The 20,807-nt window shown below is 41.4% G+C and overlaps 1 long non-coding RNA gene across 2 annotated transcripts in view; it reads right to left on the reverse strand.

Moving 5' to 3' along the window:
- Positions 1-4,028: 4,028 nt before the first annotated feature.
- The window catches only part of LOC142831080 (uncharacterized), a 32,662-nt gene continuing 15,883 nt past the window's right edge, over positions 4,029-20,807 (reverse strand). Inside the window, exons 3-5 of one of the 2 annotated variants that reach the window (XR_012906714.1) lie at positions 7,778-7,873; positions 6,352-6,434; positions 4,029-5,769 (exon numbers count right to left, since the gene is read on the reverse strand). This is a non-coding gene — a long non-coding RNA (uncharacterized LOC142831080). The remainder of the gene's footprint in view (positions 5,770-6,351; positions 6,435-7,777; positions 7,874-20,807) is intronic. The other variant, XR_012906715.1, reaches the window with a different exon arrangement.

Genomic DNA, 20,807 nt, shown 5'->3' on the forward strand with positions numbered 1-20,807 from the left:
TCAATTCAGTAAAGCACCTTAAAGATGCTTAACATTAGGCATGTGTTTAAGTCACCCTGACTCCTTTTTAGCTTTGCAGTATAGTACTCAAAAGAAAAAGCAGCTGACTTCTAAGCAGCTCTCCAGTCCCCTAGAATTAGGTGGGAGTACTTTGCCTCCCTCAGAGATTGTTGCTGCCAAAGGAGAAGGATTCATGCTTCAGAATAAGAGAGGGGTGAGCCACATGGAAAATGGAAGGGAGGTTTCCTTCAGCTTTCAATAATCCGGCAGATTTCTGTTAATTTAGCCAAACAAACTTCTGAATCCTGTGAAGTTCACCCACCCCTATTAAATTCCTGATCAGGAAAGCCTGACACACAACTGGTAACAAGCAGTGTCCCAAACGAGTGGCATAAGAAAGGAAACTGAACTGGAAGCCATCCACTTAAGTATTGTGCCACCAATCTCTGTTACTGAATTACAGTAACCAGCAGAGACATAACATTTTACTTTATACATCAGGGCTGGGTCTACACTGGTGCGATCTTGCACCAAAGCGGCCACTCTTGCACAAAAGCTTGCTGACTGTCTATACTGGCTGTGTGTTCTTGCGTAAGTAAACTGACGCTCTACTGTATGAAATCACTGTATTACAAAGTCAGTGTTCTTGCGCAAATTCAAGCGGCCAGTGTAGACAGCTGGCAAGTTTTTGCCAGTCTAGAGGCACCCATGTTTATAGCCACTCTTCAGGGGAACATGTAACTACACAGATTGCTACAGCCATCCAGAAGGATAATGAGAGAGGATACACATACAGCCAGCCCAGAGAGACAACAAGAAGGCAGGACTTGTGCTATGTTGAGCAAAAGATGGTTCATAAAACACTATAAATAAAGTTAACATGGAGGAATCGTTTAACAGTGATTGATAGAAGAGCTTTCCAAGGGAAGTATTATAAGATATAATATCAGTAGACATGTACAAGTGAGTTAGATATATCTAACAGTTCATTTGTTATAACCTATTCAAAATATATCTAAACTGAAGGCATACAATTATTTATTCATATTTCTTGAACATATTGTAACAAAGTATGGAGAGGAAATGACTTAACTATTTATCATTATAAAGAAAGCAATGTGTTTGAGTATTACTGTCACAGCCACTCTCTTGAGTTAGTTGTTCATTCTCTGCTTTTATCCATGCTCAGCGCTGGGGCTCATCCATGTTTCCCCAGATATCTCAGAATTTGCTCTTGTAACTATAGATTTCTATTTTATGAGACGGAGAAAGTCAGTGTTGTACACACCATTCTTCTATGCCTGGATCTTAGCTTTTGGACATACTTAATGTTTAGACAGAATATGGAGAATGTATCTATCACACACGCACCAGATACGTCGGTCTCTATGCATATAAATAAAATATTTGAAGGTGCTAGCTATTTTATAAATATGACAAAAGGATTCTTGTGGGTTCCACAATGTGCGCCACGTTACCTAGGGAATGAATTATGCCAAACCTCCCAAATACACATCATTCAACCTGAGTACATGCCATGCAGGTTACAGATTGTGTATTTTATGAACGTGTTAGATTTTTTAAAAGGAATTCTGGGACTATTTCTTGTAAAGCCAGAATCACTGGTCACCACTAGTCCAATTCAGCAGAGTTCTGCTGAAGAAAAATAAAATAAAATTAATGCAAAACAGCTCAAACAGATCTGGATAGCTTTTCTATACACAACAATCACCACCGTCCCCGATCTGCTCTTTGCCTGAGCAATTTATGAAGCAGCCACCATTTTTAGAGGTTTCTCAGTATGTGATTATTTTATACATCTCTACTGCCAAGATCTATCATAAACAGTTTCAATACCCTTTTTAAAAAAAAATAAAAGAATTACCAGACATCTCTAAACAAGCAGAAAATTATTTTTGAACACTATGAAAGCTTCCTCTTTCAATGTCAAAGTTTTAACATCAGCGCCCTGTGCTTATAGTTGGAGGCCAGATCCTTAGCAGCACAGCCTTGCTGATTTTAGTGGAACTGAACTGAATCCTGAAGATCCAGCCCCATGTGTCTTTTGAGTTCACAAAAGCCTACTGGAAAATAACACTCAGATTGTTTATTACCATTCTTGTTGCAATCCATGTCGTGCATGTAATCTAAAACACTGATGATGACGATTTGTGAATCCCATGAAGCCACATCTTAATTGAGGGACTATTGGAAAAAATTCTTATTTACCAAAAAAAAAAAAAAAACTTCACCTGCCCAATTGAGTTTCTAATGAATTAGGAGAATAAGAAACCTAGGGGAACATGCTTTATTGATTCATTAACAAGTCGCTAAAGCCTGAATCTACTCCAGTGAGACTAAACACATAGTAATCCTATTGCATTGAACTGCAGGAAACAGCAGTATCTCCACATCTGTTCTGATAGGTACCCAATGAAACTAAACATGGCCAATAAGCGTAAACACGGGATGCTGCTAGTTTAATGGTAAGTGTGCATAAGAGACAAAGACTCACATTTTCTCTTTATTAGCCCTTACATTGTGCCATCAGCTTCTTTGTAATGTATTTACCCAGGACGGCTTGACTCAGATGTAGCATCTGTTTGTCATTGAGGTCCTGCTCTTCCCAGTTTTACAGATGGATTAAGTAAGCCACAAGAGGTCAGGCTGCTTATCCAAGGTCACAGTTAGTTAACCTTGGCTCAGACTAAATGAGATGCTTGCACCCTCCAGGTGTCCAGTATTTGTTTGGACTACTAGACCTTACATAGCATGAGACTTGAGATGTAGGTATGTGTATTGTATAGTGTAATTTATTTCCACTACTTTTTCTACAACCCACAGCATAGAATAGGCATCATTAAGGACAAACAAACTTGGTTTACTTAATTTGGATATTCTCAAGCATTCTGATTTCAAACTTCAGATGTAAACATTATTTGGTACATGTCCTGCATGGCAGCGTACACTGCACTTATGGATAAGTATATACCATAACATTTGGTACAATAGCAATGTAAATATACTGCAGTTTTATAGCCTGATTTACTCATGGATTCTGCCAAATTCCACAAGCAGAAACTGATAGGAAGTCTTCCATCCCTTCCCCACTGGCAGAAATCTCCTGGAGTTCCCTCAAAGGGCATCCATCGGAATAGTTTTCAAAGAACCCGTTTTAAGATAGGACAGCTGTCTGTGTGTCTTCGGGTGTGTCTAAACTACACCCCTCTGCCGACAGAGAGATGTAGATTAGGCACATCGCTATTGCAAATGAAGCGGAGATTTAAATATCCCGCGCTTCATTTGAATAGAAATGGCCACCGCTTTTTGCAAACACGGCACTTTGCTGGCAAAAAGCGGCAATCTAGACGGGGAATGCCTTTTCCGACCAATTCTGTAAATCTCATTGTACGAGGCATTAGGGATCGGTGGGAAAAGGCTTTCCTTGTCTGCCGATCCCTATCTAGATGGCCGCTTTTTGCCAACAAAGTGCCGTGTTGGCAAAAAGTGGTAGACATTTCTATTCAAATGAAGCATGGGATATTTAAATCCCCGCTTCATTTGCAATAGTGATGTTCCTAATCTACAGCCCTCTGTCAGCAGAGGGGTGTAGTTTAGACACACCCTTCCTCTCCCATGGAGTCACTATTCTAACAGATGCACCCTGCACTAGCCGCCAGATGTAACTATATTCTTTATCCTTCTTTGAGGAGCGTCCCTGTTGGTGTACCACTGGAAGTGTTTCAGCGCCCTGTGCTTATAGTTGGAGATTTACATCAGCAGTAACCTGGGTAGTGATGCCCACACTGTGCTGTCTCATGATGCTTCAAGTATGTAACCAGCACGCAACATCAGGCATCCTTTAGTTTATTCTCTACTGCCCTAGGCTTAGGTCAGAACTCAGCAGCTCTCTTCACTTCATATTTTCTCAGATCAGATGCCCCTTGTTAACATTACCCCTTTACTGTCCTACCCCAGGCTCATTATTATTGTTCCTCCCTCCCACCCCCAGAAAAAAAATCTCCCCTGCCCCACATCCCATCCTCTCCAGCCTGGGAGCATATTACAACCAACAAATGGATGCTGGAAATAATTTGACAGGGTTACTTTATTCCCTTCCTATCTACCCACCTACACAATCCTTTTCCCCATCCTTCTTCAGGGACCCCATCCCACAAGATCCTTTTACAACAGGAAATACAGAACCTGTTTCAACTAGGCGTGCTAGAGCAGGCCCCCTCTCAACACAAGCAAATGGAGTATTATCCCTGTATCTAACTCTAAAAAAGACCAAGGGATGGAAGCCCATCTTGGACTTGGCTTAGCTAAACAAGTTTCTAAAGAAACCAGGCAAACATTGGGGGCTTGGATGGTGGAAGGGACACGAGGAGGAGTGGCGGTGGGGACTCAGATGGCAAAGGGTACCCAGCATGGCCCGGGGGTGGGGTTCGGGCTCGGATGGCGGAGAGGACCCAGTCCCAGCAGCTCCGCGCTGGCGGCATAGCCCGCTGAGCATGAAGCGGGTGCCAGAGCTGGAACAGCCCATGCCCAGAGGGGATGGCACCGTGGCCGCAGCAGTGGATACTGATAATGTGATGACATCACACTGTCGTCCCATAGTAAAAAATTTGTATATATAGATAGAGAAAACAAAAGTTGCACCTCAGTCCTACATAGCAACTGGAATTCATCAGGGCCACCCTAGACTACACACAGGCACAGGCCACAGCATCGTTTCCTGATGCAGACCACGCTGGCCATGACTATTATCAACAGCCCACAAGTCTCAGCCGGACAATGCCTACAACTGCGTGGGCATATGTCAGCGGTGAAACTTGCCAGACTGCAAATGCGTGGTCTTCAAGGCTGGCTCTGCACCTGTTTTCATCCACACAGACTTCATTTATACAAGTCTTTCAATGTCCCAAACAAGGTAAAGCATTCCTTAAAATGGTAGTTACAGCCACAAAACCTATGTATTGAAGTGCCTTTCTATCATCAGACACTCCCCTCATTCATGCTCACTAGAGACACATCTCTAGAGGGATGAGATGTGCACCTCAACAAAATATCAACCCACATCAATGTACTTGCACTCCATGCTGTCAGACATGCTTGTGAACACTTCCTCCTGCTTACAGTCAAGGTTCTTATGGACAATACAACATGTATGTTTCACATAAATTGCCAAGGAGAAGTATATTTACATGTGGAAGCCATCAACGGTTGGCAATGGCACATAAGGAACCTAATAGACATTTCAACAGCCTACCACCCAAGATGTTAGAAAACTATAGATCACCTAAGCAGGCATTTCCTTCACAAAAATGAATGGGAGATGCATGCACAAGTCCACTATATATTCCAATCCTGAGGCTATCTGGAAGCAGATTTATTCATGACACAGCACAATTCAAAATGCCCCCAATATTGCTTCAGAGCTGGACTGGGAACCCACTATAAGGGAAATGCTTTCTTCATCAAGTGGGATTATCCCCTCATGTACAGTTTTCTGCCCATTCCATTTCTTAGCAGGGTCTTTCAGAAAATAAATCAAATGAAACCAGGCACAAGTAATACTAATTGCACCAACTTGGCTGAGACAAACATAGTTCCTTTACATCAATCAAATAGCTATAGCACCTCCTCTTCAATTCCCCCGCATTCCTCATCTTCTCACTCAGGATGCTGGTCAGAGTCTCCATCCAGATATTCCACTACATCTCAAGGCGTAGTTATTGAAGGGTTAACTTTGTCCAATCTAGCTTGCTGTGAAGAAGTCAAACAAGAGATTCTTATCCTTCTTAAACCCAGTATAAGATGTACATATTCCCCAAAATGGCATCATTTTCTCATCTAAGCAGCAGGGCAATCCATGTCTCCATACTCTGCACCACTCCACAAGATTTTGGACTATCTACTATCCCTAAAGGCACAGGGTCTAGCTAACAGCTCAATTAAAGTACACCTTGTAGCAATTTCAAGGGAACATAATGTTACAGAAAGCCATTCTGTCGTTGCACACCCAACAACATAATGCTTTCTGAAGGGTCTGAACAATGTTTTTCCTCCAATAAAACAATCACTCCCATTATGGGATCTCAACCTTGTCCTCAGAACCCTAACAGGAGAACCCTTCAAACCCATGGCCATCTGCTCATTACTCCACCTCTCAAATAAAGTTGCCTTCCTCATTGCTACCACAACTGCCAGGAGAGTGAATGAAATTGCTGCACTCATGGCAGATACATCTTTTACTATTTTTTTGGAAGACAAAGTCATTCTCAGAGCACACCCCAATTTTTTCCCAGAATTGTATTCTCCTTCCACCTTAATCAACCACGTACTTACTGGTCTGCTATCCCAAACTTCATTCTGATGCCAACGGCGCTCATCTACATGACCTGCGAACATCCAGGGTACTTCCATTTTATCTAGAAAAGGCAAAATATTTTAGAAAATCTCCTAAACTTTTTCCTTTGTGGCAGAGCACTCTAAAGGCCAAGCCATCTTCAATCAGAGAGTATTGAAGTGGATTGCATCATACATCCACCTCTGTTACTCAAAAAATAATATTCCTGCTCATAGGAACAGCCATACCGGGTCAGATCAAAGGTTTATCTAGCCCAGCATCCTGTCTTCTGACAGTGGCCAATGCCAGGTGTGCACAGAGGGAATGAACGTAACAGGTAATCATCAAGTGATCCCTGAGAGGAGGTGCACCACACCTGGAGGTATTGCGATACCAAGCTGATGTGCCAAGAGGACAGTGCAAGCTCCCATGCCACCTCCCTGTTCCGAGAGATAGAACATATCAGCTACTAAACTGATAAGAACAGGTTGACAGAGTTTATTGAGCGAATGTTGGTGAACAAGTTTAGAGCACAGGTTTAATAGCAGTGGAGTGGATAGTGTTCCCAGGGATAGATTTTTTTTGGGGGGGGGGTTAGGGTGAGGGTGAGTACACAATTTACATTACAGTGTCGTGGCACCCAAGCCCGTGTGCTAATTACAAACCCTTATGCCATATTACATCCTGTATCCCGTGGGAGTGACTCACGCATACAATGAGCCTGCATTGCCCAGAATACACAAGTAGTGCACCATGCATGGCTTGGGAGGTATAGATGCAAATTCTGGTGGATGATGGGAGGGAAAGGGGGGAGAGTTACAACAGGTGGGGGTGGGGTTTAAACACCCATAGAACATAAAGGAGTGTATGTTGCCCTGGATGTAGGTGAGTGGTTGTTTATAGTAACCCAGCTTATATTTATTAGTGAGGGTGTTTTCCCTACCGTTTCTAGTAACCCAGGCTATACTAATAGGGTAAGCATGAGCCCCACAATGTGCCCTATTCCTATGTCCCCAGTGAATTTGGGGGGAAGTAAATATAGAACCGCTCAGAGGATGAAGTCTGAGCTTTCCCCAGGTCTGAAAACTACACATGATTTTAGCCTTAAACAGGCCAAGAAGCAATATTCCTGCCCATATACACACACTCTACTAGAGCAGTGGCCACCTCTCCAGCATTCCTGTAGAACATACCAGTTCCAGACATATGCAAAGCAGCCACATTGGCATCAATACACACATTTACTACCCATTATCCCAGAGATAAACATGCCACACAGGACACACAATTCAGCCTGGCCATGCTCTCTAACGTCCCTAGCCAACGTCCCAAGCCCCTCCTTCCAGACAAACAAGATACTGCTCTGTAGTCAGCCAGGGGCACACCCACAGGGATGCTCTGCAAAAAAGAAGAGGTGGTACTCACCTTGTGCAGTAACTGACGTTCCTCGAGATGGTTGTCCCTGTGGGCATTCCATGACCCTCCTCCCTCCCCTCTGCTTTGGAGTCTTAAAGCATTTCTCTGCAGTAGAGAAGGAATGGAGGGATGGTTGACGACGTGTGCAGGCAAGATGGCACCACACACACACACACACACACACACACACACACACACACACACACACACACACCCCTCAACCCCCGAGGTACTACTACTGTAAATCTCTGCACAGAGCACCTAAACACCTAGAGTGGAGCACCCAGAGGGACAACCGTCTCTAAGACCACCAGGTACTACACAGGATGAGTAATTGCCTCTCCGTACTTCACCCATCTGCCAGGCCTCGGAAATGAGAGGTCCATGCACAGAACAACTGCAGAGGATTTTGAGATATCTACTAATTAGACAAAGCCATGAGAAGATTAGTGGTGCCCAAAGAGCTTGGGAGAAGAACATGATCTTCATTTCCTTATTTCTAAAATCAACCAATGTCTGATGCTAACTAGTTTCCTTTAGAATTTTTTTCACAGCAGGGTAGCTCTGTGCTAAATTATCACTTTATGCCATGCTGCAAGTTCAAAGCAGGCAATATTCAATATGCTAAAGTGATGCTGAATCCAGCAATCAAAAAGACAGACACGTTTCAAAAAGATTTTATGATGCAGATTGATATAAATATCTGCCCTGAATCCTTTGAAATTTGCAATGGAAATCTCTAAAAAAATGTTTTCAGTCTGGGTAGAGTATTTAAACAGACACAAACACAGGCTTTGTAAGGGAACAATCAGCTTTCCAGATTTACACTTGCCACTGTCGATGCCTAAGCAACACTTTAGCCATAGGAAGTGTTATCAATGCAGGTAAAACTCCCCCCTTTCCTAAAGGCCTGTGTTTCATGTGTGTGCTATTACTAGCGCTCTTGAAAATAGTCTCAATTGTAACCCTTGCAAATGGCTTTTGGCTGGTTATTTTAACAGGAGCTGGTATATCACTCCGTCATTTCAACTATCCTTGGGGCAATCAGCTCCTTTGCACATCTAGAATCATTACCCAAGAAACCCTCGAACTTTATTCCTTGTCTAATTAGAGTTGGAGCTGCACTTCAAGAGCCGTTCAATTGAAAGATGAAGCCAATGTTACCAACATTTTCATAAAGATTGAGATTTTTTTTGAACGCTGAGAAAAAGGATGGGAAAAGGGAAATTAATTGGAGAAAAGCAGTCCCTATCTGCTGTGTCTTGTCACTTCACTCACGGTGACTGAAATGTTTTCATAAGTTCCTCTGTTCTCTTGAGTATCTGTGTAATTTGTTTCATGTCCAGTTCTCTGATGCACACTCTGACACAAGCTTCAGGGTGCTACTAGTTTTTGAAAGGTCATAGCGGGAGGTGGGATGGGAGGAAGGGGACCCAGGTGATAAGTTTCAGATTCTCCTGCTCCAGAGGTGCAGAGCAGGCAAATCAATTGCAGCTGTAGAAAAGCAGAGAAGAACAGGGAGCAATGTGCAAAACAGGCTGTTCCCCGGAAGATCCTGGAAGGGAGATTACCTGAGCTGGAGGCCTCTTGGAGGACCCCATATAATTGCAATGTCATGTTCCTGAAGTGAAAGCAATGGGATGGTGTGGTGGTGGCTGTGCTGGAGCAGATTTTACAGGACATACAGGCTGTCTACACTGCAGAGTTTTTCAGAAAAACGACCATTTTTCAACAAAAAAAAAATCTTGCAGGGCGTCCACACCTCAAGTACGTTTTTGTGGAGAAAAAAAGGGGGGGCAGCTCTGGGTAAAAAGAACAGAAAGGGTTTTCTGGCATAGGTATTCCTCATTCTACAGGGAAGAACGTCTTTTTGAGAAAGAGCTCTTTTGCAAAAAGGTATGTGTGGACATGGAAGAGGGGTTTTTTGTGTGGAAAAAGAAAAAAATACAAGTGCCCTGGTGGCCATTCTGTGCATAGCAACCAGAGCTTACTTTTGAGAGAGCGTCCATGCAGCCTGGACGCTCTTTCCCAAAAGCGCATCACTTTTTCAATGCACTTTTGCAGTGTGGACGAGCTCTTGCGCAAGAAGTTTTTGCAGAAGGTCTCTTCTGATAACAGCTTCTTGTGCAAGAAGCCTGAAGTCTAGACGTAGCCACAGACTACCTGAATTTTTGGTAAGTATGTCAAAGCTTCCAAAGTAGCCCAAGCTCACAGCCATGTCCATCTCAAGGAACTTCCAAAAATCTTACAGTTCTGATTGCCCCTTCATGATATATTTTTCTAAAATCCTTTCTTTCCCTAGAAGCATCTGGCTCCTGCTCCCACGCCCACCTCTCCTGACCTAGTTAGCATATAAACCCCTGCAGATTGGCTGGCGTGGTTATAATTGCTAAACATGCCCCAGGTAACCTCAGCCTCAGGGTTTCACTAGCCTCCCAGCTCCCTGCACTGTTACTGCTCCCTCACCTATTCTATGCCTCTCCAAAAAGGCTCCCTTAAAACTCTGTGCTTTGATCTTGGGACCAGTTGTTAATGACAAGAGTCCCTTTTCTGGAGGCAGCTGAAATATCGGTAAGTAGATAAGTGGTCACATTCCTACTGTAAGAGATTAGAAAGAAGAGAAATAAATACATTCAAAACTGCCAACAATAATACCTTTAGATATCTTACAAAGTCCTTTCTGGGGGCATAAACTCTTTGCTACTCATACTTAATGTGCTTCTTTTTACCTTATTTACAATTGTCTGTTTAATCAAGTCCATCTGTAATATAAATGTGATCATCATTATGCTAATCTCTGTACTAGACATGCAAATAGATAAACATCTGCATGCCTAATGTAAGTTTTTGTCTATAATGTTGTGTTCCTATTTACTATCTGTATTTTATGACTTATGGATTTCTAAACCTTTAAATTTATATCAGTACTGTGACATATCTGCAAGCAGAGACAGTTTTACGAGCACTAAAAAAGCTGCAACGCACAACCACTAAATACTAATGACATAAATGGTATCCACTAATGGTCTCTATTTTTATTACAATAGAAAACTTCAATATATTGCAATTACCACTGCACTCAGACTGAACCAATACATAGTGTACAATGCCAATCTGTATCCCCCTTGCATTATTTGCTATATGTTGTTCAGCCTTTGATTGCAAATGGTGATGGAATGCTCCAGTCAGCAGTTATGGCTAATATTCTATTTACAGACAGTCTCACTGTTAACTAATACACCAAATTGTCATATATGCCAAAGCATAGACATTTTCCAAGCCCCACAGCATGTACATGTAGCATGCTTTCATGTACCTGTCAAAAGCCCAGGAACTCAGCAAAAGTAAAATATGTCAAAAAGAGAAATAAAAAGGAAATTATCTTTTTTTAGTTAAAAACTATAAAATGGGCAATTTTACTATGAAATATTGCAATGAGTCAGTGTCTGACAGCACAAGTCTGCAACGAGGTTGACAATATGAATCTGCTTATCTCTTGTAAATGAATTGTTTGTAATGTTAAATGCCAACATTCCCATTCAAGTGCATAACAAGGGAAGTCAGTACCATTTATTTCACTTTACCAAAAAAAAAATGAAATTTTTCTGTTGGGGACTTAAGAGAGATAATGGGATTCCCAATGCTGCCAGAATGATGGGCAGCAGGCGGTACCTGGGAGTTCTCTCTTACGTATGGCTACAATGGGCTTTAAAATCAGTTCCCTAGAGATGAACTGGGAACCAGTCTGTGAATGTCACCTATCAGAAAATTGCTGTGAAAGACGACTTTTTACAGAACCATATAATCCTATATGGAACAAACCAAGGAATACCATTTTACTGGCCTTAGCATGGGGAGAACTTCTAATAAAGACTGGAGGCAATGTTCTCCGCTACCCTGCAGCTTGTGAAGTCATTTTCCCACAGTACAAATTGGCGGTCAGAAAGGGCAATCTGATAAAATGTAATAATCCTTTTGCAATGGTGCAAATGATTGCAAGACAACACATTCTGTGACCCACACACTCCTTCTCACTCTAAGGCTCCACAATCTCCTTCCCACTTTAAGGCTCAATCACCATAGTGATTACACAGCCAAACTGGCAGATGACATGAGTGTAATTATTCCAGATTTATCCTGGTGAAATAATTGTGGTGTTTGGCTCCAGGTCTGGGCATAATGCCTATTGCCAATCTAAAGCTGATGAGGCGCGCACACACACCCACACACACATCCCATTTTGGTGAACACAAAAATGTTTTCATTGTTATTAAAAGAATTTGCAAAGATTTGGGGTTTCTATTCAATCTCTCTCTCCCTCCTCCCCCCCAAAAATTAAGAAAAACCTAATTTTTTCTCTTTTTGTCAAAAAGAAAATTATGTCAAAACATTTCAACCAGCTTCATGCCAACTACAGATTTATTGAGGTTCTAGAATAGAGGAATGGGCAGATGGGCCTGCTAGGAAGAGAGATTTCATATGGACTCTTGGAACATGCAGCTGGGAAGATTCTAATGAAATGACTTGATGCAGCCCCATATTTGTTTGAAGTCACCTTTGTGTTGAATTGGGATTGGATCTTGTGGATGCTGTACTGAAACTGCTAGATCATTCGTCTTTTAATTAACTGTGTCTTTCTAGGTCTCAAGATTGTACATAACTGCCAAGTGTCACTTCATACTCACTGTAGCCTAAGAATTTACTAATTGTAAGAATGTGCCCATAATGAAATGTGACTGGTTTTGCCAGTAAATGCAGCTTTTCCTTTCTTTCTGAAAACATGCCAATATTTCACAAAAGACAAACCTGAATTTTCCTGACTTTGAACTACTATGATAGATTTCAATTTTTATGGCAAAATTGGTGTATTTGTGTTTAAAAAAAAAAGCATATTTTCCTGTGGGAAATGCCATTTCACTTTCATGAAAAGCATCTAAGGATTTGAGGCAAGTGCACAAACGTATCACTGAAAAATTGTAAGAGGAAAAATTGTTCATCCCTCGGTTATATTTCTTTCTTTTCTCCTCCTGGTCAAGACAGGATGAAGGAACGTATTTGGGAATGTCCCTTTTTTGTGTGTATCTGCTCTTCATTTTTTGATGTCCCGTGGACTCTTTGCCTTCAGAAATCTCTTTTCTATTATCAGCTGCTTCAGCATACTCTAAGGCTGCGTCTAGACTGACAAGATTTTGCACAAAAGTGACTACTTTTGAGCAAAAACTTGCCAGCTGTCTACACTGTCCGCTAGAATTTGCGCAAGAACACTGACTTCGTACTGTACAAAATCAGTGCTTCTTGTGCAAATACTATGATGCTCCTGCTCAGGAATAAGTCCTCTTGCACAAGAATACTTGCGCAAGAGGGCCAGTGTAGACAGGGAAGGAATTTTTTGCATAAGAAGGCCCCAATGGCAAAAATGGCTGCCGGAGCTTTCTTGCACAAAATCGCATCTAGACTGGCCACGGATGCTTTTGCGCAAAAGCACTTTTTGTGCAAAAGCATCCGTGCCAATCTAGATGCTCTTTTGCAGAAATACTTTTAACGGAAAAACTTTTCCATTAAAAGTATTTCCGCAAAATCATGCCAGTCTAGACGCAGCCTAACTCTATTGACTTTTTAACATGGAACTTTATTTACTCTGAAAATATCACTTTCTGTTGAACATGTTTTCATTTGGGCTGATGTACATTTAATTTCAATCATTTAAAACATTCAGAATCTGAAATAACAAAGAGAGCAATTTGAGTTGAAAATATCATTTATAATAAAATATTGGATTTCCCCCATGTCTTATAATAATGCTTAGAATACTGCTTTTAATTAGAATAGCCTCCCAACCAATTCTATTTGTGGCAAAACCTGTCTCGCTTATTTTTATTATACTTCCCATTAATGAGCCTAAACTTCTTGCAGGTTTTCCAATAAAATAGCCAAGTCAGTTTTAGGAAAACTGGTCCTTCCCAGAGATCAAAGCCAATGAATTAAAATTGTGGACCATCCAAGAAAAGTGTCTGGACACTGTTTTTCCCAGAAACACTCACCTAAATCAACAATCAGTTTACACCCATAGAGTTCCTTAGTGCCACTGTAACACCAACAGGCAGGACCCAACCTGTGTGCAGACCTCTGGAGCTTAGCGCATGAGCCTTTACCGCCTGAGCTAAAAGCCAGATGGCTCTGGATCAAACTCTTTCTCTCTGTAAGTGGTCGAAGTGCCTATACATGGGACAGTGGACCACACCCAGTATGTGTGTGGCTTATACCACCAATATATGTTAAAGCTCCTCAGTATGGGTTGTGGTATTCCACATCTCAGAAATCCAGCCCCTGGCTTTCTCAATTAGGCATCTGAAGCGAATAGAAAATGTTGCCATTGCTCATGTTCCCACAGTAAGTCATTGGCAGAAAGAGGTAAAGAAGCAAGATCCTATCTTCCAGTATCCTTTCCATGGGCCAACGGCTAATTAGTACTCTGGCCAAGCGGTTTGGTCTTAAAAATATGAGTCAAGTTTACTTCGAATTGACTGGATTTTACAAATATGTGAAGTAGCTCCTCTTTACCCAGGTAGAGGTAAATCTGCTCCACTTCAATAGCCTGGAGTGAATGGCTTTACAGCATCCACAGGAGAGAATCTTCCTTACAGGTGACAGAGTGCCAACAAAGCTGCTTCAGAGGTGTCACTGCAGTTTCCAGGCTAGTGACCTCTGTAGCTGTTATAGGCTTAGGTGCAGAGATAGATACAGGACCTGAGGAACCATTATTCCTGGCAATAGGAAAGGACAGTTCCTTTTAAAATATTTGTTCTGCTTATAACAATAAGACGACCCGTTACAGGACCGCTTGGGAATAGTGACCATAATATAATAAAATTCAACATTCCTGTGGTGGGAAGAACACCTCAACAGTCCAGCACCCTGGCATTTAATTTCAAAAAGGGGAATTACACAAAACTGAGGAGGTTTGTTAAACAGAAATTAAAAGGCACAGTGACTAGAGCCAAATCCCTGAAAGCTGCATGGAAACTTTTTAAAGACACCATAATAGAGGCCCCAACTTAAATGTATACCCCAAATTAAAAAACATAGCAAGAGACCTAAAAGAGTCACCGTGGCTTAACCACCATGTAAAAGAAGCAGTGAGGGACAAAAAGGTATCTTTTAAGAAGTGGAAGTCCAATCCTAGTGAGATAAATAGAAAGGAACATAAACACTGTCAAATCAAGTGTAAACATGTAATAAGAAAAGCAAAAAAAGATTTTGAGGAACAGCTAGCCAAAAACTCAAAAAGAAATACTTAAAAAACATTTTGTTATATTAGAAGCAGGAAGCCTGCTAAAAAGCCTGTGGGTCCCCTAGATGATCGAGCTATAAAAGGAGCAATCAAGGACGATAAAGCCATTGCGGAGAAACTAAATGATTTTTTTGCTTCAGTCTTCACGGCTGAGGATGTTGGGGAGATTCCTGAATCTGCACCGTCCTTTGTGGGCGATGAATCTGAGGAACTGTCCCGGATTGAAGTGTCATTAGAGGAGGTTTTGGAACAAATAGAAAAACTTAATGTTAACAAATCTCCGGGACCGGATGGCATTCATCCAAGGATTCTAAAAGAACTTAAATGGGAAATTGCTGAGCTATTATCTGTGGTTTGTAACCTATCCTTTAAATCGGCTTCCGTACCTAATGACTGGAAGGTAGCCAACGTGACACCAATATTTAAAAAGGGCTCTAGAGGCGATCCTGGCAATTACAGACCGGTAAGTCTAACTTCAGTACCGGGCAAATTAGTCGAAACAATAGTAAAGAATAAAATTGTGAAGCATGTAGAAGAACATAATTTGTTGGACAAAAGTCAACATGGTTTCTGTAAAGGGAAATCCTGTCTTACTAATCTATTAGAGTTCTTTGAAGGGATTAACAAACATGCGGACAAGGGGGATCCAGTAGATATAGTATACTTGGATTTTCAGAAAGCCTTTGACAAGGTCCCTCACCAAAGGCTCTTGTGTAAATTACATGGCCATGGGATAAGAGGGAAGGTCCTTTCTTGGATTGAGAACTGACTAAAAGACAGGAAACAAAGGGTAGGAATAAATGGTAAATTTTCAGATTGGAGAGGGGTAACTAGTGGTGTACCCCAAGGGTCAGTCCTGGGACCAATCCTTTTCAACTTATTCATAAATGATCTGGAGAAAGGGGTAAGCAGTGACGTAGTAAAGTTTGCAGATGATACCAAACTGTTTAGGATAGTCAAGACAGAAGCAGACTGTGAGGGACTCCAAGAAGATCTCACCAAACTGAGTGATTGGGCAACAAAATGGCAAATGAAATTTAATGTGGATAAGTGTAAAGTAATGCACATCAGGAAAAATAACCCCAACTATACATACAGTATGATGGGGGCTAATTTGGCTATGACAAATCAGGAAAGAGATCTTGGAGTTATCGTGGACAGTTCTCTGAAAACTTCCACACAGTGTGTAGCGGCGGTCAAAAAGGAAAATAGGATACTAGGAATTATTAGGAAAGGAATAGAAAATAAGACCCAGAACATAGAATCATAGAATCATAGGACTGGAAGGAACCTCGAGAGGTCATCGAGTCCAGCCCCCCGCCCTCAAGGCAGGACCAAGCTCCGTCTACACCATCCCTGACAGATGTCTATCTAACCTGTTCTTAAATATCTCCAGAGAGGGAGATTCCACCACCTCCCTTGGCAATTTATTCCAATATTTGACCACCCTGACAGTTAGGAATTTTTTCCTAATGTCCAATCTAAACCTCCCCTGCTGCACTTTAAGCCCATTACTCCTTGTCCTGTCCTCAGAAACCAAGAGGAACACATTTTCTCCTTCCTCCTTGTGACACCCTTTTAGATATTTGAAAACCGCTATCATGTCCCCCCTTAATCTTCTTTTTTCCAAACTAAACAAGCCCAGTTCACGAAGCCTGGCTTCATAGGTCATGTTCTCTAAACCTTTAATCATTCTTGTCGCTCTTCTCTGTACCCTTTCCAATTTCTCCACATCTTTCTTGAAATGTGGCGCCCAGAACTGGACACAGTACTCCAGCTGAGGCCTAACTAGTGCAGAGTAGAGCGGCAGAATGACTTCACGAGTTTTGCTTACAACACACCTGTTGATACAACCTAGAATCATATTTGCTTTTTTTGCAACAGCATCACACTGTTGACTCATATTCAACTTGTGGTCCACTATGACCCCTAGATCCCTTTCCGCCATGCTCCTTCCTAGACAGTCGCTTCCCATCTTGTATGTATGGAACTGATTGTTCCTTCCTAAGTGGAGCACTTTGCATTTCTCTTTATTAAACCTCATCCTGTTTACCTCTGACTATTTCTCTAACTTGCTAAGGTAATTTTGAATTATGTCCCTATCCTCCAAAGAAGTCGCAACCCCACCCAGTTTGGTATCATCTGCAAACTTAATAAGCGTACTCTCTATCCCAATATCTACATCATTGATGAAGATATTGAACAGTACGGGTCCCAAAACAGACCCTTGCGGAACTCTACTTGTTATCCCTTTCCAGCAGGATTTAGCACCGTTAACAACAACTCTCTGACTACGGTTATCCAGCCAATTACGCACCCACCTTATCGTGGCCCTATCTAAGTTATATTTGCCTAGTTTATCAATAAGAATATCATGCGAGACCGTATCAAATGCCTTACTAAAGTCTAGGTATATGACATCCACCGCTTCTCCCTTATCCACAAGGCTCGTTATCCTATCAAAGAAAGCTATCAGATTAATTTGGCATGACTTGTTCTTCACAAACCCATGCTGGCTATTCCCTATCACTTTATTACCTTCCAAGTGTTTGCATATGATTTCATTAATTACCTGCTCCATTATCTTCCCTGGGACATCTTACTGCCCCTGTATAAAACTATGGTACGCCCACATCTTGAATACTGTGTACAGATGTGGTCTCCTCACCTCAAAAAAGATATTTTGGCCTTGGAAAGGGTTCAGAAAAGGGCAACTAAAATGATTAGGGGTTTGGAACGGGTCCCATATGAGGAAAGGCTAAAGAGACTGGTACTTTTCAGTTTAGAAAAGAGGAGACTGAGGGGGGATATGATAGAGGTCTATAAAATCATGAGTGGAGCGGAGAGGGCGGATAAAGAAAAGTTATTTATTAGTTCCCATAATAGAAGAACTAGAGGACACCAAATGAAATTAATGGGTAGCAGGTTTAAAACTAATAAAAGGAAGTTCTTCTTCACACAGCGTGTTGTCAACCTGTGGAACTCCTTGCCAGAGGAAGCGGTGAAGGCTAGGACTATAATAGAGTTTAAAGAGAAGCTGGATAAATTCATGGAGGTTAGGTCCATAAAAGGCTATTAGCCAGGGGATAAAATGGTGTCCTTGGCCTCTGTTTGTCAGAGGCTGGAGAGGGATGGCAGGAGACAAATCGCTTGATCATTGTCTTCAGTCAACCCTCTCTGGGGCACCTGGTGCTGGCCACTGTTGGTAAACAGGATACTGGGCTAGATGGACCTTTGGTCTGATCCAGTACGGCCGTTCTTATGAAGAAAGAGCTATAATGTGTTGCAATGCACTACAAAACTCGTTTGGTCTCCCTGCAGATGAATAGCTCCACTCTTAAAAGAAACTGCAATCAGAATGTGTATTTTATTCCAGTGTTGTGACCATGCAGACTATTAGTGAAATATGGATAAATGCTACAATAGCTATTGTTTTTCTTCCCTTTCTCTTTTTATATCATTATCAATAACTGTACTTCCTCTACTGTCAGCTGATGCCTGTCTCATAATTACTGGAGAAATAGCATTAAAAGAAAAAGAAAAAGTTCAAATAAAACTGCCACGTGGAATGTAGCATGATGAGATTATGATCAGAGTTGTGCTGTGGGGCAGGCACATATGTGCAGAGGGGCATCACTAATTCACCAATAGTGAATTTACATTTTTTGAAATTATTCTAATGTGTTATTAAGGAACAGAGTAAGGATACTGCAGTTGATTTTCCCCTTAGAGTAACACTAGTGAAAATTCAAAAACAACAAATAGTCTGGTAGCACTTTAAAAAGACTAACTAAACATGTAGATGGTATCATGAGCTTTCCTGGGCACAACTTAAAAGTAGGCTGTGCCCACAAAAACCTCATGATACCACCTACATGTTTAGTTAGTCTTTAAAGTGCTACCAGACTATTTGTTGTTTTTTAAGTTTTTCCTGTTACAGACTAACTCAGCTACCCCTCTGAAACTAGTGAAAATTGGTCATAAGAAATGAATATATAAAGCTATTTGGGGTCAGATTTGTAGAACTGTGTGTGCCATAAAGCAATAAAGAATATGTAGTAACAATGAAGAATACTTGCATGAAAGTACTATCCAGAGAAATAAGATTGGGTAATTTTTTTTAAGAGACATGATATTGATGGTTGTAAAGATACCAGTGGAGCGGAGTTCAGAGGCCTATCTAAAATGAGAGGATGATCTCGTTTATCTCCTTTGGACAAATTATTTGCCCACTTATACCACAGGAGCATCTAGACACCACAATCAAGCATCTTGTTCCTATCACAAAAACCTCCACCATTACTAGCACCAACTGGCCTCCTTGTTTGTAAGTAGTGCCACTGCACTGGCATGGAGACTGGATTATATTCTGTCCCTTTTGCAGGTCATCCCTTCAATCAGCATTGAAGGCAGGTCAGTACCAGAGAAGCTCACACTGCCAGTGCCTCTGGTGCACCTGCTTCTGGAGAGACTTGCATATCTAGGTCACCCAATCCAGCAGCAAAAATCACTGATGCTGTTAAAATGGGAGCATAACATGGATAAGAATGATGATAATTGCTGGGATCATAAACAGAATGGATTCAAATAAGCGTAGTTGAGCTTTGGATAATCACCCAGGTATTTGGAGGAGTCCAAATCCAGTTTTTTTATATAGTTCTATGCTATGGTTCCCAACTTGCAATGCAGAAGCCTATGAGTTCCAGTCCCAGTAGGGTAATAAACATTTCCCAGTATGCTCAACAAGTACCTTGGTGATGGGTGCTGTACTAGAACATACTAGGTAGATCGCTATAACTGAGGAGTAGTTGGAAGTTCTCTCATTGCTCCTTATGAAATTACTAGAAAGTTGAACTCTTGGGACAAAGGTGGTGAAGACATAATCCAGGAGAATGAAAAGCTAGAGTCAGTTAAACTTATAAGAGACAATAGAATATCATAACATTGGAAAAGTTCCAGGGTAACTGTATTCAGAGGAGGAGGAGGAAGGTTGTGGTGGAGTCAGTTGTCAAAAGACAACATGATAGCTGGGGCTCAGATGATCAGACAGAAGTAATGTAAATGCTGGGGCTGATCCTCGTCCACCGAAATCACCTACTACCTTCATTGAGAGTTTTGAGCATATTCAGAAATGTACGACTGGGCCCAATACTATAATGTTGAGAGAATGATTATATGAATGCATTCATAAGAGACCAACAAAATATGACAGGTGATGGTGGCTGATTATTGGTGTAGAACTGAGAAGGACACAATTCTCATGGTGAACTGAATGGCAACTGGTGATATACAAAGGTAGATATGGAAATAATGACTAAAATGGCAGATACAATGAAAGAGGGGAGCAGCGAGAGCAGCAGAAGAGAGTTGGAGGGTCTATCATGAAGATTATTTGTAAATATCTTGACATTTCTAGATATTCAGGATCAACTATCATTCTTTGTGTGTTTACTCAAAGCCTTAGAGGTTGTCAGTTTTTGTAAATACAAATATGATTTTTCCACCATTTTGACCTTTCTTTAAAAATATTCCCCGTCCCCCCACCCCCGTGTGCTCTGCTTATGAATAGTAAAGGATGCTTACCTATGAAATATAGCCCTATTCCAAGACACTGTAATTTATAACCTAGTCCATTTTACATTGAATTTTCACCTTAAAGGTGGTATATGTTGTAAAGAGCACAACTATTCCATAAAAGGGGTTAAACTAATATTAAACTTAGACATTGGGGTCTACTTTAGCAAGCCC

Source organism: Pelodiscus sinensis, chromosome 12 (genome assembly GCF_049634645.1).
Source record: "Pelodiscus sinensis isolate JC-2024 chromosome 12, ASM4963464v1, whole genome shotgun sequence".
Lineage (NCBI taxonomy): Eukaryota > Metazoa > Chordata > Testudines > Trionychidae > Pelodiscus > Pelodiscus sinensis.